Below are 24,712 nucleotides of genomic sequence, written 5' to 3'. Positions count from 1 at the left end.
TTTTCTTCTCTGGTTCGTTCTCTAGGTGTTGTTTCCTGCCAAATGAGGTAACAGGTCCCAGTGATCTCTGATTCCCCCAGTCCCCTGCCCCACTCTGACAGTACATTGGCCTATGTTTTCTTTTCTTCTTTTTTGGTGATTTTTAAAATAACATTTATTTATTTATTTGGCTGTGCCGGGTCTTAGTTGCAGCACACGCGATCTTAGCCGTGGCACGCGGGATCTTTAGTTGCGGCACGCGGACTCTTAGTTGCGGCATGTGGAATCTAGTTCCCCGACCAGGGATTGAACCCGGGCCCCCTGCACTGGGAGCTCGGAGTCTTAACTACTGGACCACCGGGGAAGTCCCCCGTGATTTTTTTTTTATTGTGGTAAAATATACATAACATAAAATTTACCATCTTAACCATTTTTAAATGCACAGCTCAGTGGCATTACGGACATGCACGTTGTGCAACCGTCGTCGCCGTCATCTCCAGAAATTATTCATCTTCCCAAACTGAAACTCTGTCCCCATTAAACCCTCACTCCCATCCCCCTCCCTCAGCCGCTGGCACCCACCCTTCTACTTTCTGGCTTTATGAAGTTGACCCCTCTAAGTACCTCACATAAGTGGATTCATACAATATTTGTCTTTTTTGTGACTGGCTTATTTCATGAAGCATAGTCTCCTCAAGATTCATCCATGTTGGAGCAGGTGTCAGAATTTTCTTCTCTTTTAAGGCTGACTAATACTCCGTTGCACGCAGAGACCACACTTCGTTTATTCATCTGTACAGGCTGTTTCCACCTTTTGGCTACTGTGAACGATGCTGCTATGAACGTGGGTGTGCAAATACCTGTTTCAGTCCCTGCCTTCCGTTCTTTTGGGTGTATACCTAGAAGTGGGATTGGTGGTCATACGGTGACTCCGTGTTTAACTTTTTGAGGAACTGCCAGACTGTTTCCCACAGCGGCTGCACCATTTTATGCTCCCAGCAGCAGTGCACAAGTATTCCAATTTCTCCACACCCTCACCTCCTTGTTATCTGGTATCTCATCACAGTTTTGATTTGCATTTCCTAATGACTTAGTGATGTTGAGCATCTTTTCACATGCTTATTGACCAACTGTACATCTTCTTTGGGTATATGTCTATTCAAGTCCCGTTTTTAAATTCGGTTTTTTGTTGTTGAGTTGTAGAAGTTATTTATCTAATTTTTATTTATTTATTTGTTTTTGGCTGCGTTGGGTGTTCGTTGCTGCGCATGGGCTTTCTCTAGTTGCAGCGAGCGGGGGCTGCTCTTTGTTGCGGAGCGCAGGCCTTTCATTGCAGTGGCTTCTCTTGTTGCGGAGCATGGGCTCTAGGCACGCGGGCTTCAGTAGTTGTGGCACACACGCTCAGCAGTTGTGGCACACAGGCTCTAGAGCACAGGCTCAGTAGTTGTGGCACATGGGCTTAGTTGCTCCGTGGCATGTGGGATCTTCCCGGACCAGGGCTCGAACCCGTCCGCGTCCCCTGCACTGGCAGGCGGATTCTTAACCACTGCGCCACCAGGGAAGCCCCGAGAAGTTATTTATGTATTCTGGAAATTAATCCTTTGTCAGATATATGCTTTGCAAATATTTTCTCCCATTTTGCGGGCTGTGTTTTCCTCTTTTGATAATGTCCTTTCATGCACACAAGTTTCCAATTTTGATTAAGTCTGATTTATCTATTTTTTTCTTTTGGTGTCATATCCAAGAAATCATTGCTAAGTCCAGTGTCATGAAGCTATCCCCGTTTTCTCCTAAAACGTTTATAGTTTTAGCTCTTATGTTTAGGTCTTTGCCCTATTTTAAGTTTTCTATATGGTATAAGGTATGGGTCCCACTTCATTCTTTTACATGGGGATATCCAGTTTTCCCAGCACCATCTGTTGGAAAGACTGTCTTTTTCCCACTAAGTGGTCTTGGCACCCATGTCAAAAATCAGTTGAGCATATATGGGAAGATTTATTTCCAGGCTCTCTATTCTATCCCATTGGTCTACATCTGTCCTTATGCCAGTGCCATGCTGTTTTGATTACTGTAAATTCTGAAATCGGGACAGTTGAGTCCTCTAACTTGGTCCTTCTTTTTCAAGGTTGTTTTGGCTATTTGGAGTCCCTGAGGTTCCATATGAATTTTAGGATGGAGTTTTTTACTTCTGCAAAAAATGTTGGCGGGCTTTCGATGCGGATTTCATTGAATCTGCAGATCACTCTGGGTAGTATTGTCATCTTAAAAGTATTAAGTCTTCAGCCCATGAATATGGGTTGTCTTTCCATGTATTTATCTTCTTTCCTTTCTTTTTGTAGTTTTCAGTGTATAAGTCTCTTACCTCCTTGGTTAATTCCTAGGGATGCTATTCTTTTTCATGCTATTATCAATGAAATTGTTTTCTCAATTTCCTTTTCAGATTGTTCACTGTTAGTGTATAGAAACATAGCTGATTTTTGAGTGTTGATTTTTTTATCCTGAAGCTTTGCTGAATCTATTCATTCTAACAGGTTTTTTTTTTTTTTTCATGAAATCCTTAGGTTTTCTACATACAAGGTTATGTCATCTGTGAACAGAGATCCCATTTGGAGGCCCTTTCTTTCTTTTCCGCTGTAATCGCTCCAGCAAGGACTCCCAGCACCGTGTTGAATAGAAGCGGTGAAAGCTGGCATCCCTGGGCTTACACAGAACTTCACCAAACCCGATCATCACCGTGAGAGCAAACGAAGGGAAGAGGAGACCCATCGGAGCTGAGCCCTCATTTCAGGAAAAGGTAGGTTATCTGCCCGAGTGTGAAAGCGGGAACCACATCTGGGTCCAGAGGACTCTGCCAGCCAAGGGGCCTTGTATCTGCGTCCCGCCCCCAGGAGGTCACTTGGACTTCTCCGGCCTGGAAAGCCTTCGCCCCCGCCAGCCTGCCCGTGTCTAGTGCTGCCGCCACGTCCTCCCCCGAGCCTCCTTAGATACCATCCCTAGGGATGCTTCTGACGGGCGCCAGCACCTGACGGAACAGTCCATGCAAGGGCCGAGTTCTCAAGGCCGCTCCAACTCTGTTCTGGGAGGTTCTTCCGATGTGACGGCCGTAACGGGCCGTGGGGGTACCTGGCTTCCCGCCTAAACCTGCAGCTGCACGAAGGCGGCACATCCCCGCATCCGCGGCAGGGCCTGGCCTGTGATGCCACGCAGCGATGACCGCACACCCTCTGCGGCCCTGGGCGCCGGGCCCTGGGTGGCCTGGGGAGATCGGCGCTGGGCACCAGCTGTCCCCAGGGTCTCCCTCTGGGCTCAGAAGCAGGAGAAACAGGCGTGACTGTGGGGTCTGAGCAGGGAGTTGGAACCCACGCTTTGGTGGCTTCAAACTTCAGCCAATTACCGTGTGACCCCCGGAACGCAACCTCTTCAAGGCTTTCCGTCATCTCTAAGATGCGATAATCACAGTGGTTTTCTCACGTGGCAGCTGTGAGATGAACTAAGCACGAAACAGGAAGCACTGCACAGCCCATGACTCAGTGGCCGGCGTCCCCCCCACCCCGGGGCGCCATGGCCCCCCCGCACCCTTCCCTCGCATTCCCGTGTCACTACTGCCACCTACAGGTAAACAGCCGCCCACCAGCCACCCCGGCCGCTTGATGCCCAGGAGCCTGCAGATACCCAGCTTCCTGATTTCTGGGTTTCTGCGCCACAGGGGCTCCCCTTCCGGAAGGAAGCGCCCAACGGCCCGGCCCACCTGCGAGGCAGACGCATCGTTTCCTCAGGGATCCAAACGCTGAAGCTCCCAGGTCTCAGAGCCCAGCCGGTAAGACCGCCCACGAGCCACTCACGACACACGTCACGTCTCCCGACTCTGGACACGGGCCCTGGGCAGGCTGCCCGTGCCCCGCCGGCCACGTCTCGCCCTCAGAGCTGCCACCTCTGACCTCGCGTCGTCAGGGCGCCGGTGCGCACAGCAGGAGCGGAGGGGGAGGGAATCCGGTGTCCAGCGAGCACACCTCCTGCTGGGCCAGGCTCTTCACAGACTCGTCTTATGTACCCCAGCCCCGCCCACAGGGAGGGCAGCCCCTCTCAGAGGCCGAGGGGTGAGCAGCCCGACAGCGCACCGCCCGCAGGGAGCAGCGACCAAGGCCACCCTGGCGCACGCGGCCTGGGACCCCGACACCCACGGACAAGGCCGGGGCCTCGAGAGCGGCCAGGGCCCCAGTCCCCGGCCACAGCCCGCCCTCCTGATTTCCCAGGTGGAGCTGAGAAGGCCTGGGCCGAGAAGCGTACAGGCAGCGGGGGTGAGGATCAAGTGCAATCAGCTGCCAGGTCAACTCTCTCCTTGTTCTTCTTTTCTTCGTTAATAAACTTTTAATATTGGAACAATTTCAGATTTACTGAGAAGTCGCCAAGATTGTGTAAGGGTCCCTATGTGCCCTCCTCCCAGTTTCTGCTAATGTTAACATCTTACAGAAGCGCTGTTCACGTGTCAGAACTGAAAAATCAACATCGGCAGAGGACTACTAACTAAACCCCAGGCTTTATTCGGATTTCGCCAGTTTTTCCACTAAAACGCCCTTTTTGTCCAGGATCCAGTCCAGAACACCACACTGCATTTCGTTTTCTCCTCTTTTTAATCTCCTATTTTCTTTAAAGACTGACAAATTCACAAAATCACTAACTTACTCTCCCACCTGGAGAGCTCGGTTCCAAGGGGCAGCTCTGTCCGAGCCCGACTCCACGCCGGCCTAATTAGGCCACCACACGCTCCCCTCCCCCGACAAAGGAGCCCTTCAGGCCAGCCCACAGCGGAGAGAAGAGACGCCTGTCAGCCTCACAGGCCCCAGGCTGCTGACCCAAGTTCTTTTCAACTGGGACCCCCTTGGGGGTCCCCAGCTTAGGTGCACATGGGTGTGACCTCTAGAGGCAGAGACACGGGGCACCTGACGGAGCATTTCCCGAGTGGGTACAGGCGGGTGTGGGACGGGGGCTGGGGGCACAGACTCAGGGCCGGGCGGGCAGCTGGGGGCGCAGGGCTCTGCAGGAGCCGGGCCAGGCCGCGAGCGCGGGGCCGCCGGGGTCCCCGGCTGTTATCCGACAGCCAGGCTGCTGGGCCGGCTGATGGGAAGAGAAAGGTCCAGTGGAGGGCTGGTGCTCAGGTCAGAGCTGCAGGAAATCGACCCGACATGCGGCCCTGGGGCTGCTGGCCTCGCCCATTCGCACCCCCAGGGCAGAGGCGAGGGCAAGAGGCCGAGCCATGGAGCCACGGAAGGCTTCCCGGTTCAAGCCTAAACTGACAGAGGGGCCTCCGCCCCAGGGCAATGGCGGGCACAGAACAGCCAGCAGGCAGGAGGCACGCACACCGTGACCCAGCGAGTGCGGGGGAGTGCCATGCGGAGGGAGGCCCGCAGAGGCCCCCCGAGCCTGCAGGAGGAGGGGCGCGGCTGGGAACAGCCCCCTGTCCTGTGACAGGCAGGCTTCCTGCAAGAGCAGCGACAGCCCGTGGTGGAGACAGATCACGGTGACCCCGAGGGCCCAAGCCGGAGCACACAGCCAGCCTGACTGCCAGGGGAAGAGGGAGCGAGCACGGGGCCCAGGCCGGCCCTGGGCATCTGACCGTGGCCACATTCCTCCAGCTCTCTCAACTTCAGCTTAGTCATCCATAAAAACGGGCACAACGGTCCCTCCCCCTCACAGGGGGTGAGTATTGAGTTAGTGAGTGTGCAACAGACAGGACCTACCTCAAGCCTTCTGTGGACGGGAACTCAGGAAGGCAGAGGAGCCGCCTCCACGGCTTTTAGGGCGCCTAAAAGCGCTCCTAGTGTGTGGATGGACAGGACCACGACCAGGACAGGCTGCACCCCGCCGGCCAGGCACCCATCAGCCGACGAGGCTAGCCAGGGACCACAGGCGTCGCCATGAGCGACGCCAAAAAGGAAGATCTCCTTCCAGCCTCAAAGAGCAATTACAAAACTCCCAGCCTGGAGGAAGCCTCCCCCAATTTCCCCAGGGCTCACCCGGGCTGTGCTCGGTGAAGCCTGAGCGCGTGGCCCCATTCCTGCAAAGAGCCGGCCCCCGGACCAGGTCCAGAGGAACAGGCTCCTTGCCGCCCGCTCACAGCTTCTGTGGGGACCAGGCGAAAACAACCCCTCGGATGGGGCTCACATGTCAGTAGATGTTTCCCATCTGGAGGTCTAGTCTGAGGAGGAAGGGCAGCTAATAAGAAGAAACACCCGCGTCAGAGCAACGAAGCTAAGTTCCTACTCCTGAATCAACACACACTTTTAAAAGAACGATGCCCACGGCTGGGAGGGCTACCGGGAGACCAGAGCATCACCTCACTGGCGGCCACACACCTTTAAGAACCTTCTGGAAAAACAACAGACATCCAGGGGCATGCTGTAAAAGATTCTTGTCCTTTGATCTAACAATCTCTTTAGGACTCTTAGCTTAAAGGGATATTTCAAATAAAAAAGCTACCCAGCCCAGCAATTCCACTCCTGGGTCACCCAAGAGACATGAAGACATCTTTCCACGCAAACACCTGCACCTGAACGTCATGGCAGCACTATTCATAACAGCCAAAACGTTGAAATAACCCATGTCCATCAACTGAAGAACAGATAAATATCCGTACAATGGAATAATACTTGGCAATAAAAAGGAATGAAATGCAGATGTGTGTTCCAACATGGATGGACCCTGAGGCACTATGCCAACTGAAAGAAGCCAGACGGGGCTCCCTGGGGGCGCAGGGGTCAGGAACCCGCCCGCCAGCGCAGGGGACACGGGCTCCAGCCCTGCGCCGGGAAGATCCCACATGCCGCGGAGCAACTAAGCCCGTGCGTCACAACTACTGAGCCTGTGCTCCAGAGCCCGTGAGCCGCAACTACTGAGCCTGCATGCCACAACTACTGAATCCCGCGTGCCTAGAGCCCGTGCTCCGCAACAGGAGAGGACACTGCAATGAGAAGCCCGCGCACCGCAACAAAGAGCAGCCCCCGCTCGCCGCAACTAGAGAAAGCCCGCGCGCAGCAACAAAGACCCAACACAGCCAAAAATAAATAAATAAATTAATTAATTAAAAAGAAAGAAGCCAGACACGGAAGGAAACGTACTGCACGATACCACTTACAGGAGGGATCTCGAGTGGACAAATCCATAGAGACGGGAAGTGGAAGGGTGGGGGCCGAGGCCTAGGGGAGGGGTGGGGAGTGAGGGTTTAACGGGGTAGCATTTCAGTTTGGGAAAATGAAAAAGTTCTGGAGATGATGGTGGTGATGGTGGCACAACAATATGAATGTACTTAATGCCACTTAAAAACGGCAAACTTTATGTTATTTATATTTTTTCACAATTTTTCAAATGGGAAAAAAGACCCCAGGTTGGATAAGTCCATTTACATGAAACGTCCAGAAGAGGCAAATCTATAGAGGTAGAAAGTAGACTGGTGGCTGCCTAGGGTTGGGGGAAATGAGGGGTGACTGCTGACGGACACGGAAGGATGGAAATGATCTAAAACTGATTGTGGTGACGGCTTCGCAACGCTGCAAATATACCAACAACCACTGGACTGTACACTTTAAAGGGTGAGTCGTATGGTACGGGAATTAGATCTTGATAAAGCTGTAAAAAAAGGAAAAAAGCTACACACGGGAATGCGTTCAATACAGTAGTATTTAAAATTATTATTATTATTTTTTGGCCACACTGCAAGGCATGCGGAACTTCCCTAACCAGGGATCAAACCCGCGCCCCCAGCAGTGGAAGCACAGAGTCTTAACCACTGGACAACCAGGGAAGTCCCTATTTAAAATTCTTAAAACTTCTCAAATATGAAGTAAAAAAGTGGTGGCCAAGTAAATGATGGTATCTATATCAACTTAACTAAATACCATATAGCCATTATAAGTAATCGCTATTAAAACCATACAGAAACATCTTGTAATGATGTAAAGAACACAAGACACAATTTTTTTTTTAAAGGGATGCATATGGATAGTGCTGGGAAGAGAAACAGAAAGAAGTGAAAATAATCAGTGTGGCTTAGAGGCAAATCTTTAGAATTTTTTTCTGTTATTACTGTTTTACAAAGAAGAAAAGGGGCTATTGTACTGCAAAAGACTAAGAATAAAATGGCAAACTTGTGACCAAAACTAAAATCCAGTCATTTAATTCTTTTTTTTTTTTAATAAATTTATTTATTTATTTTTTGGCTATAATGGGTCTTCGTTGCTGCACGCGGGCTTTCTCTGGTTGCGGCGAGCGGGGGCTACTCTTCGTTGTGGTGCGCGGGCTTCTCATTGCAGCGGCTGCTCTTGTTGCAGAACACGGGCTCTAGGTGCGCGGGCTTCAGTAGTTGTGGCGCATGGGCTCAGTAGTTGTGGCTCACGGGCTCTAGAGCGCAGGCTCAGTAGTTGTGGCACACAGGCTTAGTTGCTCTGTGGCATGTGGGATCTTCCTGGATCAGGGCTCGAACCCGTGTCCCCTGCATTGGCAGGTGGATTCTTAACCACTGCGCCACCGTGGAAGCCCAACTTATTTAATTCTTCCATCAAAAATAGCTGGGCCCAGGGTGCAAGTCTGTCCCGAGCATGAGAAAACCTCTCCGTGGACTATAAAGGCATTTTCATCCTGACCAGGTCTCCCTACTAACAGCTCCTGTCCCACAGCAGGTGACCCATGACTTGGTTTTTCTGCCACCTGGTGGGGCACCCGGACAGTCAGGGAGGACCAAAGAGACAGCCAGTCTGGGCAGCGCGGGAGATACAGACACGACACACGTGTGATTTGCATTCCAAGGCCAAACCCAATAGGGCTCTGAATCACCTGGGAAATCGTGCCTACCTATCGACATAAAAAAATCAGGAATACCAACACTGGAAATAAACAGGGAGATTACACGGAAACGTAGCCATAATTCTTTTTTTTTTTTTTTTTTTTGGCTGTGTTGTGTCTTTGTTGCTGGGCGGGGGCTTTCTCTACTTGCGGCGAGCAGGGGCCACTCTTCGTTGTGGTGTGCGGGCTTCTCATTATGGTGGCTTCTCTTGTTGCGGAGCACAGGCTCTAGGCACACAGGCTTCAGTGTAATACACAAGCCCTAGGTATGTATTTCTGAAGGATAGGAATCTTGGGCTTCCCTGGTGGCTCAGTGGTTAAGAATCCACCTGTCAATGCAGGGGACACGGGTTCGAGCCCTGGTCCGGGAAGATTCCACATGCCGCGGAGCAACTAAGCCCGTGCGCCACAACTACTGAGCCTGCGCTCTAGAGCCCGCGAGCCACAACTACCGAAGCCTGTGCGCCTAGAGCCCGTGTTCTGCACAACAAGAGAAGCCCCCGCTCACCGCAAGTAGAGAAAGCCTGCGCACAGCAACGAAGACCCAACACAGCCAAAAACAAATAAATAAATAAATTTATAAAAAAGAAAAAAAAAAAGAAATACACACCTAGGTATTTATAGATGAAATTACGTGATGTCTGGGATTTGCTGCACAGCAATCAGGGCAGGAAAGGTCTGTGGGGGCTGTAGGGGACCCCGAACGCCCTGACTTGCTCACTGTTGAAACGCACCAATAAATACATGGGACGGCATCCTGGTAGTCTCTCTTCTTTTTATATGTTTGAAATTTTCCGTAATAATAAGAAAAACTTCAGTAGGAAAGGCATAAAACTATTCATAACTTTGGCTCAGCAAGACACCCCTCAGGAAATAAGTCAGGGGGCGGGGGGAGCTGATTCTGCAAGGATGCCTAATTGAGAAAGTCCCTGTTGTTCTCAGCAAATGAGAGGACGGCTGCTCCACGAGGCTCCATCAATAAGGCAAAAGATGTACATGGCTTTTAAAAATGATAAATACCTCGGCCTCGTCGCTAAGTGGAAATCAGTGCAGGAACGCTAAGTGAAAATCGGGGAGCCAAAGTATCAGATGCATACTAATCACCACAAGGTAAAAATGCGCGCTCACATAAGAGAAGGGTTGGGAGAGAACACAGAGCCGCATCCTCTCACAGAGGCCCGGCCGCCGCCGCTGACTTGATGGCGCTCGGGGACCCGCGGCCTCCCTCCCTGGTTCCCCGCAGCCCCGGGGCCGCGTGGTGGCTACTCCGGAACCTGCCTGCCCCAGGAGACCAGGGATTCCACAGCACACGGTAGGGACGCGGCAGGTGCTCCCCAAGCGAAACAGAATCTAAACGGCTGCGGTCCAGTCTGAGGTTTGGCCTGGTTTGTTCTGCAGAGCTGTTCTGCCCGCAGGAACCCTTCGGAAAAGGCATCCTTAGTGAGGACAATGCTTCCTTTCTGTGCACAAAGCGCCCTGCAGCCCTGGGCTTGGGAAGAGCGCAGGCAAAACCAAACCACACTGGACGCAGGCAAAGCCGTGCTGGGTTTCTGCGAGTCTGCCCTGGGTCTCCCTTGCCCGGGTTCCCGACACACACGGCGCAGCACAGTTCGGCGGCAGGGGCCGGGGGACGAGGGCTGCCCTCCGTGCCACGTCCCCGGTGCTGGCTTTGTGCCCCCGTGGCCTGGATGGCCCCCCACCCCTCTGCCTACAGTTGCTCTGAGCAGCACGCTTTGGGGGAAGTGGTTTGATATGGATATTCAAGAAGGTCAGGAAGAACACCAGAGAAGGTCATTTTTCAGAGCAGTGGTTCTTAACTCTTTCTGGATGGAATGTTAAAGGAAGCATACATTCCCTGTGAGCATCTGGGAAGACCTTTCCAGAAAAGTGCATCCGAACCCAACTCGGCACACACTCTGGACAGGCTGGTCCGAGAGCCCGACCCCAGTCGGAGAGCTTCCCGCGCCGAGCATCCCAGGTGCTTTAGCTGCGCTGTTCTCAGGAACACCTGAGAAGCTAAACAGAACATGAATTTCCGTGGCATCCGGGCGGCCGCAGCGCTCTCTGCGGAGGCCCCTGCGGGCAGCGAGCGGACGCTCCACCCAGGGTCTGCAGCCTCTCTCTGTGGGCCTGGCACGCTGACGCTCACCGTGCAGAGCCATCTCCCAGAGATTTCCCTAAAGGCTCCGGGAAGCGGTTACGGAGAATTGCCGACACACGACCTAGTCCATTCTCCCAGTAAGAGCCAAAAAACTGGTCCAGGGGGTTCTAGGGAATGAGCGAATCAGAGCCAGCTGTGAAGACGGAAGGAAAGAGAGGCGAGCGGGGCTGCAGAGCCCACGGGCACACGCCTGCAGCCGGCTCCCCGGACTCGGCGCCTCCGAGGTTCCCAGAGGCGGGCTCTTTCCCTCCCTTGTCCAGGACGTAGAGCGCCCTTCCCGGAAGCCTCTGGCTGGCAGTCCATCAACCCGAGAGAACGCTTTCATCCATCACTGCCCCGGCCTGGCCCTTCACGGCTGCTCCCTATGACCATGCGAGGAAGTCAGTCTCAGTTTCTTCTTACCAAGCGTTAGAATATATTTAAAGGATACACCCTGCCTACTTCCAAAAGGAAATTATGGTCGTCTTTAATAATAATTTATACTCAAGGCAAATAAAATAAAATGAAATGAAGACTAGAAAACACATGGAATAAAAGATGAACCTTTTTACCAAGAACCAGAGAGAGAAGAGAGTTACTACAGTCAGATACCAAATCAGGCCTGGCCTTCCTGGCTGCCTGGGCAGAAAGGCAAAGACAACAAGCCCACAGTCTCACTTTCTGATTAAAGGCAGAGTAAACGGTGCTCCACTGGGAGGGGGGGACTGTTTTCTCCTGGCGCTCAGTGAGTGACTTCAAGATGAACTTATTGCAGTCATTATTGTGTTAAGGAATAATGAGCAGCATAATATAAAACATCTTGAAAACAGCTTCACATAAAACACAAAACGTTCTTCCCCCAACTTCCCGGTGTCTCGCACCCTCGCTGACTTGACCCGTCACCTTCCCAGCCTCACGTCCTCCTCTGGCCTCCTCAGGTCCCCGGGGGATGGCACAGTTCATCCAGCTGGGCCCCTCCTGATTCCCAGAACACACTGCGACCTTCCCAAGCTTACCTGGAATTACCCTACACTCTAGATCCTGCCTCTGCTCCAAAGGCCTCCCAGGTTCCCAGTCAAAAGAGGCCTCGTCCAGCACCAGCTTCCCATGCCCCTGCCGCCGCCCAGCACCAGCACCAGCACCACGGAGCCAGGGTCACACAGCCTGCAGTCAGGCTGACCTGAGCCCAAGTCTGATTCTGCTGCTTATCGGCTGTGTGATCCTGAGCAAGTAACTAGACCTCTCTGAGCCTCAGTTTCCTCACCTAGGGATCGGGAAGAGTAATACCTACACCTTGCAAAGCTATTGTGAGAACTGAATGAACATCTGTAAGGGCCTGGCACAGAGAGCCCTCAGGAGAAGTATGGGTGGCCACAGCTGCTACCGTAGAGACCCCCCCAGCAAAGGAGGTCCCTGAAGGCGACGTAGGAAAGCATCTCCAGTGTGCCCCGCGCCCAAGGGACCTCAGAAACAGTGCTGTCTGAGAGTCTGACCGTGTGGAATTAGTCAGAGATCCGACACACGGTGGGCTCATGCCAGACCCAGGTCTAGAACGAGGAGCTCCTGCCCCCAGGCCATGCTTGGTCCACAGGACGCTGTCAGCCCCCCTGAGGGGCTCCAGGGCACTGACCCCCTGCTTCTCGCAGCAAAGACCCTCTTCACCATCAGAAGAGCATTCTCGTCATACAGGTCTCCGAATCCCAAGCAAATCGCGCTATTACAACCTGAGGTGGCCACCTTACCCAGAGTTAACCTCTCTGAGGGAGCTGGTGTGTATTTAACTGTTCTGAATGTGCAGTGCTGACCAAAGCTTTGCTGAACTACAGATAAAATCTATCAGCTCGTGAGGGCTAATTTGGTAGAACATGAATCCTGCAAGTTCTAATAACTCACAGGAGACTCCTCAAGCACTTACAAGCTATACGTCTTCCACACTCATAAAACAACCATAATTACCTTTCATGGGTGAGATGGTCTAGTAATTCTTAAGTGACTTAACCAGAGAAAGTCTGTGGAAAAAACTAATTTCAAAGCAGTTTTGTTTCAAAAGCAGAAGACACGGCCAAGAATTGGTGAGTCCACTTTTTAACCAACATGCCAGAAACCATACTTGCCTTCCTCTCCTGGGGACACGTGCATTGCGGGGATACTGCCCTGGACAGCAGTGCAAAACCGTGTCCAAAACAGTTTTGAATCTTCTAGTTTGGAAGTTCCCTCCAGAGGCAGTGTGACAGTGAGGTGGAGGGGAAGCCAGGCCTCCCTGGGGTGAGCAGGGGTTGGGGGCGCACTCTGGGACCAGGCAGTGCTGGACACAAGTCTCACTTAAAAATACTGGGAGGGGCTTCCCTGGTGGCGCAGTGGTTGAGAATCTGCCTACCAATGCAGGGGACACGGGTTTGAGCCCTGGTCCGGGAGGATCCCACATGCCGCGGAGCAACTAGGCCCGTGAGCCACAACTACTGAGCCTGCGCGTCTGGAGCCTGTGAGCCACAACTACTGAGCCTGCACGTCTGGAGCCCGTGCTCCGCAACAAGAGAGGCCACGATAGTGAGAGGCCCGCGCACCGCGATGAAGAGTGGCCCCCGCTCGCCGCAACTAGAGAAAGCCCTTGCGCAGAAACGAAGACCCAACACAGCCAAAAATAAATAAATAAATAAATAAATTAAAGATAAAAATAAAGGAATTCCTTTAAAAAAAAAATACTGGGAGAATAACCTAAATGGGAAAAGAATTCGAAAAAGAATAGATACACGTATATGTATAACTGAATCACTTTGCTGTACACCTGAAACTAACACAGCATTGTTAATCAACTATACTATGATATTAAAAAAAAAAAAAACTGGGATAAGTTGTTTAAGCTCCTTGGGCCTCAATGTTTTTCATGTATAAAATGGGAACCGTATTAATGAATATGGAAATGATCTATTTTACAACAGATCATTGGAGAGTTTGTTAAAAATACAGATATGTGAGTCCCATCCCCAAAGATTCTGTTTCAGTGTGTCTTTTGTGGGCCCAGAAATCTGTGGAGATTTAAGTTATTTTTCATTTTTAATTACACAACATGTAAATACACTTCTCCCTTGTAAAATATTAAAACATTACCTTATCAGGTATGATTGCATTCAGCTGCAAGCAATTAAAAAAAACTAACAAGTCGCTTAAACAGATGGGGGTTATTTTTCTCACGGAACAAGAACTCCGGAAGCAAGAGGTTCAGGGCGGGAAGAGCCCCTCCAGGCCCTCACGCAGGACAAGGATCTGTTTGTCTTCTTGCTCCAACGGCCCTGGCCTGTGCTTCCGTCCCTGTACCTGCGAGACAGCCGCTGCCCCAGCAGGCAGAGTCCGTGAAACAGGAAGGAAGACGGCGCGAGGGCCAGAGGGCTTTGCCATTTTACTGCTGAAGGGGTACTGTCCCTCTCGGAGGCCAGAACCGTGCGTGCCCTATGGCCATGCGTAGCTGCAAGGGAAACTGCGTAAAAGAATGGTCCAGCTGGGTCCAGAGCCACCCCAAGCCAGGGGGAAACGAGGAGTGTTCACCGCAGCCACAGGCAAGGTTCACGTCCCTCTGGCCCTCTCCCCCGGGCCGTCCATCCCGTCCTCGTGGGCGCTTTCCCAAGCTCCCCGGGTCTGAGCGTGACACTCATACCCGGCTCAGAGCTGGCTTCCAGGGCCTCGGCCCGGCGGGGCGCCCCAGGTGCCCGAGGGCTGCACCCTCTCATCCTCTCCGCTCCCCTGCAGGTCACCCAGGAAGTCTGCTCTCCTTGGGAGCAGCCAAGTCTCAGGTTCAGCCTCGCCCAGCACAGGACGCTGGGCCGTGGAAAACGACTGATTTGCTCTAAAAATCGAAGCCATCCTGAAAGGACGATGATCTGACGGCATTTGAAGAATGCGACGGGGCCCAGACCTGGCTGAAGCCACAAGGCCCTGACCGAGATGACGGCATGTCCCTTGAGGTGACTCACGGCCTGGGGAGGCTCGCCTGAGCTCCCGGGCACACGCGGCTGCTGGTGGGGAGGAAATGGGACGCTGGGCAAGCGGTGCCCGCACGTCAAGTGGGAGAACGCCAAGGCAAAGATCGTACACGCGGGTTTACGTTAAACAGCGTGCACCTATGGAAGGAGGAAGGCCTGCAGACCCAGACCAGGTCGTAACTGGGCAACACTGCGGTGTGAGAGCAACCACGTCTGTGTCTGCTTCGGTTTTGTGGGGGAGGAGATTAACTTTCCAAATTTTTCTATAAAAAATGTGTATTTCTTTTGTAACCAGGACTCATCAGGACTCTGGAATAGTTTCGGAAAGGCCTCTGGTGGGTCAGCTCATCCAACTCTCTGCCATGCCTTATCTGATCTGGCCTTGGTGTAAAATTTTTAATTAATTAATTAATTTATTTTTGGCTGCGTTGGGTCTGCGTTGCTGCGTGCCGGCTTTCTCTAGTTGCAGCGAGCGGGGGCTACTCTTCGTTGCGGTGCACAGGCTTCCCATTGCAGTGACTTCTCTTGTTGCAGAGCACAGGCTCTAGGCGTGCGGGCTTCAGTAGTTGTGGCACGCGGGCTTCAGTGGTTGTGGCGCGTGGGCTCTAGAGCGCAGGCTCAGTAGTTGTGGCGCATGGGCTTAGTTGCTCTGCGGCATGTGGGATCTTCCCGGACCAGGGCTCGGACCCGTGTCCCCTGCATTGGCGGGCGGATTCTTAACCACTGCGCCACCAGGGAAGTCCCTGGTCTTGGTGTAAAATTAAACGTCAAAGTGGGGGGACTCCAGCCACAGTGAGGGCATGACCGCGACAAGGCCCGGCCGTAACAGTGGCCTTTTAACAATCTGACACCGTTCAGCTTCAACGGGGAAACGCTCCAGGATGAGACACGGCTCAAGGTCCCTGTGGTTCCTAATCCAGAAGCTGCAAAGAGAACGCGGGTCATTACTCAGCCACCCCGCCGCCACCTGCACCGCGACTCAGCGACCCCGCGACAGCGACCTGGGTGGAGCTGGGGTGAACATACTGCACACAGAGCCAGCCACCCCTCAGGGGGGACCAAATGCAAGCGACCCTGCCAGTCTGGCAAGCAGCCAGCTAGGAAGCAACGTTTTCCAATCAGGGTTCGTTCCTGGCCAGCCCCTGCCTGCGATTTCCTCAGGAAGCTTCTGGGGCTATCAGAAAAGCCAGCGACAAATACATTAATAGGCAAGGTCTCCAAGCTGGGTGCCGTTAACTCTGGGTCGGGGCTGGGGAGGTAACCTCGTCCCCAAGGCCCTGTTCTCACTCACCTTCTCCGCTCCGGCGAGTGCGTGTGGCCTGCTGGCATGACCCAGCCTGGACAGGACTTCTCCTCAAACTCAGCTGACCCCGCTCACTAGGGACCCCCTGACTTAAGCTGACTTTGCTGCATCCTGAGCCTCTTCCTCAAATCTGATGGCAGAGAAGCGACCTCCACGGCCACATTTTTTTTTTTTTTTTTGATGTGGACCATTTCCAAAGTCTTTATTGAATTTGTCACAATACTGCTTCTGTTTTATGTTTTGGTTTCTTTGGCCACGAGGCATGTGGGATCGTAGCTCGCCGACCAGGGATCGAACCCCCACCCCCTGCATTGGAAGGCGAAGTCTTAACCACTGGACCCCCAGGGAAGTCCCTCCACGGCCACTCTTACTGTTCTCTTGGTCAGCACAGCCTGAGCTTGCCGCGCCATGCTTTCCAAGGCCCTGGTCACGGTGCCAGCTTGAGGAGGACGGGACAGAGCAGAGGACGTCCCGGGGCCCAGGCACCACCTCCCCTCGCTGGGTCTCCAAGGGCTCCGGTGCAAAGCTGGACCGTGCGTCTGGCCACACCTAACATCTGCAGCGACGGTGCCTCTGGGACCCATCAGGACACACGGAGTCAAGTCACAAATGATGAAATACAGTTGGCGAATCAACATAAAAATGTCCAACCTCAGCAGGAATTAAAGAAATGTAAATTTAAACGAAAAGCACTGTCTCCTATCCATGTAGCCAAGTCTGCGAGGAACTCCTCTCACCCAGCGGTCCTAACTGGCCTTGCGGCATCCCTTTCTGCCCTGCCCTGTCCACCCTCCGCCCGGCAGCCAGGTGACCCAGCACGCACGCCTCCTCACGTCACCTGCCTGCTCAAAGCCCCTCCCTGGTTTCCCCCTTCCATATGGCCAAGTCCACGCTCTGTCCCCAGGCCTTGCTCGCTCCCCCCACCCCCGCCCCACCCTCTCCTGTCCCCCCTTCCTCTGGCCTCGTGTCTCCCAGGTCCACACTCACTAGCAGCTCTGGGCATCTGCGTCTCCCGCTCTGCCTGGGTGCCTAGGACGGCCTCCCCACCCTCCCCGCCTGCGTCTACCCTCAGGAACGACCAACCCCTTCGGAACGTGGCCTAAAAGCCCTCTTCCATGAAGCCTTCCCCAGCCCCATTCCACACGCTAACCCGCCACCTGAACCCACGCTGGGTCCCAAAACAGGCTGCGAAAATAAAAGGCAGTAAAGTTTTTAGAGAGTGAGGACCTCGAAAAGGAGCATCCCTTCTGACAGGGTGATTCCAGTGACAGGAACTTATTATCATAACCTAAGACACAGACAAAGCCTTAAGCCCTACCAGGGCTTATTGCTGCATTAATTGCAACAGCAAGCAAAAAATAAAAGAAACAATCTGAACGCCTAACACTTAGAGAATGGTACAGTAAACCACGATATACCCACATGATAGAACATGATGTAGTCATTTAAACATGATATTTATAAGCTGTTTTTAGTTTAAAATGCTTATTATGGTAAGAAGAAGGACACAAAACAGGACACAAAATTGTATTTACAGTATAATCTCTGTAAAGAAAAATACATTAACAGTACAGGAAGGAAACAGGCCGAGACGTCCAGAGCAGTGACCTCTGGGTAGTAGGATAATGACTGTTTCTCTCTACTTCTCGCTGTTTCTTCACGCTTTCAAGTTCTGAGGAGGAGAAAGGCTCGAGGGCCGAAACCGCCCCCCCCATCCTCCCGCCCGGCTCGCCAGCGGCCGCGTCTGCGGGGTCAGACGGGGTGCGCGCACCTCCCGTGACCCTTCCCCTCAGGGTCTCCAGACCCACGGCGCGTGGTGACAAGTGTCTGGGGAGCAGAAGAGGGGGCCGGGCCCATCCGTCCCTGCACCCAAACATAAAGGCAAGCAAAGCTGGGCAGGCTGTCCCCACCACGGTTCGTGTCCCCAGAGCTCTCTGGGTACCTCCAGGGCACCCCTTGGTCTGACCCCGTGTCCCCGAAATGCCGTAAAAGCCCAACAGACTTACCCCCCTGGGTTTGGAACAGGCGTCCTGCTCTAATCCCATACGAGGAACACTAGACCTTTCACTTCCATCTTTTACGGGGGTCAGGCGACAAGGAAATGGCCGCGTTCCTGAGGCAGAACCAGAGTATTCAAGGCCCCACGGGGTTCGGAATCGGGGGGCTCGCGGGCGCGGGCTCGAGGGCCAAAGGCCTCCAGCAGGTGGGGGCCGGGACCACCGAGCAGGTGAAACCAGGCTCGTCTCCCGCGCTCCCAGGGGTGGCGCCGTGCACGGGCTCTGCCCCCTGGGCTCGCAGCGGCTTCCCGGGCCCTGGAGCCGCCTTCTCTAGGCTCAGCTCAAGGCCCACCACGGGGACCACAGACTCGCCGTGACTCACGTGGTCCACACAATAAAGGGTGGCCAGGAGGGACCCAAGACGCCGGGTGGCCGCGAACCTCTCCAGACCCCCCCCCCCCCCCAGGGCAGGGCCTCGTCCCGGGGACAGGCCGCCGGGAGAGCCGCCACCCCGCGCGCCGAGGCCCCTGCCTGGTCCCTGAGTGGAACCCCGGCCGGGACCCTAAGGGAGCCGCCCCTGCGCCCCTGTCCACATCACACACCCAGGCGCGACTCGCCCAGACCCGCAGGGCAGCGGGCTCACCGGGATCGGCTCTGGCTTCTGATCCCAAGAGCCTTGCCAGGCGGTACAATGCAGCTCCCTGGGAATGGGGTGACAGGGATGCAGTTCAGGACCCCGACCTGTGGACATCCTCTAAAGGACTTGTTTACAGTCCTTGACCCCAGTACACAAGGGCCTGCCAGCTGAACTAAACCTCTCCCCGGGCCTGCAGAGGGAGGCCGGCCCTCTCCTCCCAGACACTGCCCATCTTTTGGTGTTGAGACTAACGCCAGGCCAAGCGGGCAGCGGCTTTCAGAGCCGAGAAGAACTGAGCTCTCGCCGGTACCCGGGGTGGGGGTGGGGGGGGCCCACGCGAGGCCGCCCCCGCCGCCCCAGCGCTCTTCCCCGGGGGCCGCCAAGCGCCCTCCAACGCCGAGGGTGGAAGGGAAAAAACACAAGGACATGAGCAGGGGTGGGTGAGGGGAGCGTCGAGTCAAAGGGACAATTTCATTCCTCTCCCGGGGAGGCCCATTTCCTAGCGATCGGTCAGTGAGCCGGAATGCCGAAGAGAGGCCAGAGGTCATGACTGGTACCGAGTCTTACGACGCCTTCTTTGTGCCTGGCCCTGGGACAGGCACCTTGAGGAACAGGTCCTCGAGGGAATGAAACCCAGTTTGGAAACCATTTACAATCCCTAAAGAATCAGTGGATCTAGGCCCTGGTCATCAGTGGTTGTGAACATCGCAAAGAGACAGCAGAGGTCCCTGCCTCCTGAGAGAGGGAGTCCTGTCAGGAAATTAAACCTGAACTTGGTCAGACTGTAGTTTACGGGGAAACAGAGGAACACGTGAGCACGTCAGATGACACCACGGAGATACAATCAGCACAATCCAAACCATGGGAAACTCAATAGGACAAGTGGCCTGGTTTCTTCAACAAATACCCTGAAGTAAAGGAAATACGGAGCAGGAGCCTACAGATGAAAAGAGCCAGAAGAGACACATCAACCAACCGCAACGCAGACCTTATCAGAGCCTATGCAAACAGGCTGTAAAGAGACATTAGAAAACAAATACGCGTGTTAACGCATGTACGTGAAATCTAGAAAGATGGTACAGATTCACCTGTTTGCAAGGCAGAAACAGAGACAGACGTAGAGAACAAACGCATGGACGCCAAGGGGGGGAATGGGGGTGGGTGGGATAAATTGGGAGATTGGGATTGACATATGTACACTAATACGTACAAAATAGATAACTAATGAGAACCTGCTGTATAGCACAGGGAACTCTACTTAGTGCTCTGTGGTGACCTAAATGGGAAGGAAATCCAAAAAAGAGGGGATACACGTATACATATGGCTGATTCACTTTGCTGTACAATAGAAACTAACACAACATTGTAAAGCAACTATACTCCAATTAAAAAAAAAAAGAGAGATAACTAGAAACTTGAATGCTAACTGAATATGCACTATTAGGGAATTATTGTTAATTCTTGAAGCGCAATAATGGTATTACGGTTGTTTTTAAAAGAGTTTATTTTCTCATAGAGATACACACTGAAATATACGGCTGAAATACTGTGATTTGGGGGATTTACTTCAAAATAATACAGGCCAGGAGAGCGAGTAGATGGGCATATTGACAAAATATAACAGGCCATGAGTTGATAATTGCTGAAGTTATATAGAGGGTTAAGTGGAGCTTCATTATACTATTCTCTTTTTTTTGCATATGCTTAAATTTTTCCATAACACAAAGTTTAAAAAGTAAACCCAGATTTGAAGATAAGACTGATAGATTCAATATTCTCAGAGAAAAGTTAAAGTAAAACCTAGAGGGCAGAGGGAATTCCCTAGTGGGCCAGTGGTTAAGACTCTGCACTCTCACCGCCGGGGCCTGGGTTCGATCCCTGGTCTGGGAACTAAGATCGCACTTGCTGCACAGTGCAGCCAAAACAAAAACAAATACAAAACAAACAAACAAAACAACTAGAGGGCAGAGATGATAAATGTAAGGGACGTTTAGGCGCGGAAGATGCCCAGACTCGATAAACTTCCACCGAGAGAGAGCTGCGGTGTGCTAGGCTCCGCAGGGGGCACGTCACTAACCAGCTGCGTCATCTCTGCCCCTCAGCCTCCCCACCTGTGAAACGGGACGTTTCGGATTCTGCTTCACCTGCTTGTCACTAAGATGAGATGCGCTTACACGTGTAGAGCACTTGCAGCAGCGCGTGGCTGCAACAAAGGCGCCCGAGACGCTTTACCCAACTTCATGCAACAAACGCACGCAGGCCTCATGCGGACCCCGGGCTCCAGAAGCAGCCCCCCAGCTTGTGCAGGCAGAGGGGCCGGGGCCGCTGAGAGCGTGTGGAATGGGGCGCCGGCGAAGAAACAAGCTCTGACCCTGGATGAAGACTGGGCCTAAGGCCAGGCTGGAAGAAGCCGGGAAGGAAAACACTGGAGGCCCTCAGAAATGCCATTCTGATGAAGTTCAGGGCAAATTCTTCTCCTAATTAAAGACTGGGCCCCACAGCTGTCACTGGAGCGACCTTGCTCATCAAATAAACAGCCACTGGGCTTCAGAGGGAACAATTTTAACTCCACTTCCCATAATAGGGAGTCTGGATTTCAGCCCAAAGCTTTAGCTGGTTAAGCATGGGGGTCAGTCTCATAAATGGTTTTCTTGGCTGGACCCCAAGAAAGCCAGGCTGTCATTCCAGCAGTGCTTTCCTACCCAAAGGGGAGGCTCCTCCACGGGGCTTGCAAGTCATACCTGTAAGACCTGTAACCCTGGGACTCTCCGCCTTCCCCTAAAATCTGTTCTAGGGTTTGATTTGGGGAAACTACACCACTGGAGGTTGGTGTTCCAGATGTGACACCCCAGAACACACTCACAACCACAGAGAAGACCACTTCTCCAGTGAGAGGCCGTCCTCCACCTTCGCTAACTGCCACCTCTTCCCCGGGGAGGCCAAGCACCTGGGAGGAGCCACGGGCCCCCGGCGATTCTGCTGCTCACTGACGGAGGCCACGCGGCCGCGGTGGACGCGCAGGAAGAGGCCTGGCCGTGGCCTAAACGTGCCCAAGTCCGCGCTCTGCCCTCCGACGGCTACAGACAACTCGCTCGTCCGCCTGGCTTCCGCGTTTGGGTAACAGAGAACCTCACTGAACAGGTGTGGAGAGCCGGACAGGAAGCTGAGTCCTGGCCCAGTGATGCTGACTCCCATTAAGCCAGAACTGGACCGGATCTTTCAGAGGAGGGTTCCGAGCCAGTGGGTCACCTGCCGGCAGTGTTTCTCGCCTGCCCCCGGGGTCTCTGCCTGCGCGGCCCGAGGCACCGTGGACCGATGAGACTGGCCGGGCCTGGGTGTGATGTCCGGCTCTGCCACGTTTACTTCACATTTTCCGTTCCCATCAATTTTACAGGTGAAACGGATAAATCTGTCCTGTCCGCCCCTCACTATCTCGGCGGACTGGAAGACAAACATCCGCAGGTGACCAACGACCCTCACTGCCCTTTAGAGCTTGCCTCTTTCCACTAAAACTCAGCACAGAAGGGCTGACGTGCCCGTGTTTGACCTGAACTGTCTTCCCCGGCCCGCCCCGTTTCTCTGCACTGCGGGGCTGACTGGCGCTAACAACGGAGAAGCGGGAAGAAGGTGGGGGATACGGGCGAGGGGTCTGGGGAGAACCTGCACACGCCGTCAGCTCCTAGGAGACTGCGCTGGCTGGAACATCGGACAGAGGCAGGACCACATGACCCTGGTCTGCTGAGCCAAGACCAGCACGTTCTTTTCCTCGAGGCTGCCGAGCACGGTTCAATAAAGAATTAGCCATAACGAAGTGGGGCCGTGGGGGAGTCAGACCTGGGCTCAGACCCCTGGCTCTATAATTCACTCGCCCCAGGAGCGCAGGCACGTGACTTAATCTTGGTTTTAAGGCTCCGTTGCTTCATTTGTAAAACGGGGATAGCAGCTAATACGCTGCAGGATGTATTACCGAAAGAATGTTTATAATACAAGGTACCATGTACTGAGCTTATCACGTATGGACACATAACACATTGTCTCATTTAAACCTTAAAACCAGCCTATGAGGGAGCTCCGACTGCCCCCATTTTTAAAGATGAGGACGCTGAGGCCCAGCCTAAGTCACTGCCCCAAGCACGGCGGTGAGTGCTGGGGCCAAGAACAGGCCCGGGGCTCGCCCGCCCCCAGGCTGTGATGGTGCCAGGTGCACAGCGGGTCGTGGAGAAAAGGAGCTGTTTGGGTTCTGGCAAAGGCCTCCCGAGCGACCCCGCGCCCGGCAGCCCTGGGCGAGGTGTCCTCACCCACCGGGCGGGCAAGAAGGCTGGGCTCAGGGAGTCCAGGCCCCCGGGCTTCAGCCAAAAGCCCTGACCTTTCAGAGACGTGCTCGGTCACAATGACAGGAGGCATGGAATCCGCTTCCACATAATGAGGCGGGCCGAGTCCATGAGACTCGGTCGGCTCGGCCAGATGCTGAGGACTGGGGAAGCTGAGTCATGGGAACGTAGAAGCTCATTACACTGTTTTCCCTATTTTTATGTTTGAAATCTTCCCCTAGAAAAAGTAAACACCAAAAAGATCGCCTCATCTCCTGGAGAATGTGTAAGGCGGAGGAGGCTCTCAAGCTGAGGTGTGCTCTGTCCCCCAGTTCTGGGTCCCCTCAGATCCGCTGTGATAATTGCTCTGTAGCCCCCGCCCCCTCTTCTACCCACAGGGCCCAGCCCCAGGGGACTGCCCATGCCCGAACCGGGGAGTCGAGAGCAAGGTGGTCTCCACTGAGGGTCCCGTGGTGGAAGCCCAGGCTGCTGTAGGGGGGCCGGGGAAGGGTGAGCCCCTGCCCCAGGGGTCCCGGGAGGTGTCAGAAGGGAAGCAGGACTACTGGGGTGTGGAGAGGCTCTGGGTGACGGGAAGGAGGATGGAGTCATGAGAGACGGAAGGAGGGGAAGGCGGTGAGAGCCGGAGCGGGACAGGGGCTCTCGGCCCCTCGCTGGCGTCACCCCTGCAGCCCTCTTCCCACAGCCCGCCCTCCACACCGCCCAGGAGGCTCTTCCCCAAACAGAAGCCTGGCCACGTGGTCCCCCCACGCATTCAAAACCACCCCAAGCCCCCCCCCCAACTTTTAAAAAAAATTTTTATTGGAGTACAGTTAATTTACAATGTTGTGTTAGTTTCAGGGGTACAGCAAAGTGGATCAGTTACACACGTGCATGTATCCACTCTTGTTTAGATTCTTTTCCTATCTAGGTCATTAGAGTATTGAGTAGAGTTCCCTGTGCTCTACAGCGGGTCTTTATTAGTTATCTGTTGTATATATAGTAGTGTGTATGTGTCCATCCCAATCTCCCAGTTTATCCCTCCCCCTCCCCCCTCCCTGTAACCATAAGTTTGTTTTCTACCTCTGTGACTCTACTTCTGTTTTGTAGGTAAGTTCATTTGCCAGGCTTCCCCCTTGACTCCAGACGAGGTCCACGCCCTCCAGCCTGACACCCAGGGTGACTGTCCTCCCCTGAACCAGGCCCCCGCGGACACCCAGAACTATGTCCCCCCCCAGCCCCCCCCAGCCCATACACTCCTGCGGGGGACCAGCTCCGGGGGGCACCTCCCACCGAGCCCAGCCCAGCGCACACTCCTCTTATCAGGGCCCCCCAGACTGCTCTTGTTTCCCGTCTGCCTCCTGCGAGAATGCGGGCTCCAGGGCAGGGCGAGGCCACCCCTGATGGCCCCCCCAATACAACGGGCGATCAAGACAAGGTGGCCATTATCACGATTAGCAACGCGGCCCTGGGCAGGCGGGCGGGCGCTGTGCCGGCTGCTGGGAGGGCTGCCCAGCGAGTGGAGAGGTGAGGACGG

General features: G+C 53.8%; 1 protein-coding gene across 7 annotated transcripts in view; it reads right to left on the bottom strand.

The window, feature by feature from the left end:
• Positions 1-24,712, bottom strand: part of TOM1L2 (target of myb1 like 2 membrane trafficking protein) — an 81,499-nt gene that overhangs the window by 43,244 nt on the left and 13,543 nt on the right. Inside the window, exon 1 of one of the 7 annotated variants that reach the window (XM_068531859.1) lies at positions 3,728-3,787. The exons of the other annotated variants lie outside the window; for them this stretch is intronic. The gene's annotated coding sequence lies outside the window, so the exon portion shown is untranslated. Of the gene's footprint in view, positions 1-3,727; positions 3,788-24,712 lie in introns of those variants that run through there. 7 annotated transcript variants of the gene reach the window in all.

The sequence above is a fragment of the Eschrichtius robustus genome, chromosome 20 (assembly GCF_028021215.1).
Source record: "Eschrichtius robustus isolate mEscRob2 chromosome 20, mEscRob2.pri, whole genome shotgun sequence".
NCBI classification, from domain to species: domain Eukaryota; kingdom Metazoa; phylum Chordata; class Mammalia; order Artiodactyla; family Eschrichtiidae; genus Eschrichtius; species Eschrichtius robustus.
Note: the sequence above shows the minus strand (reverse complement) of the source record. Positions and strands in the feature narration are given on the sequence as shown.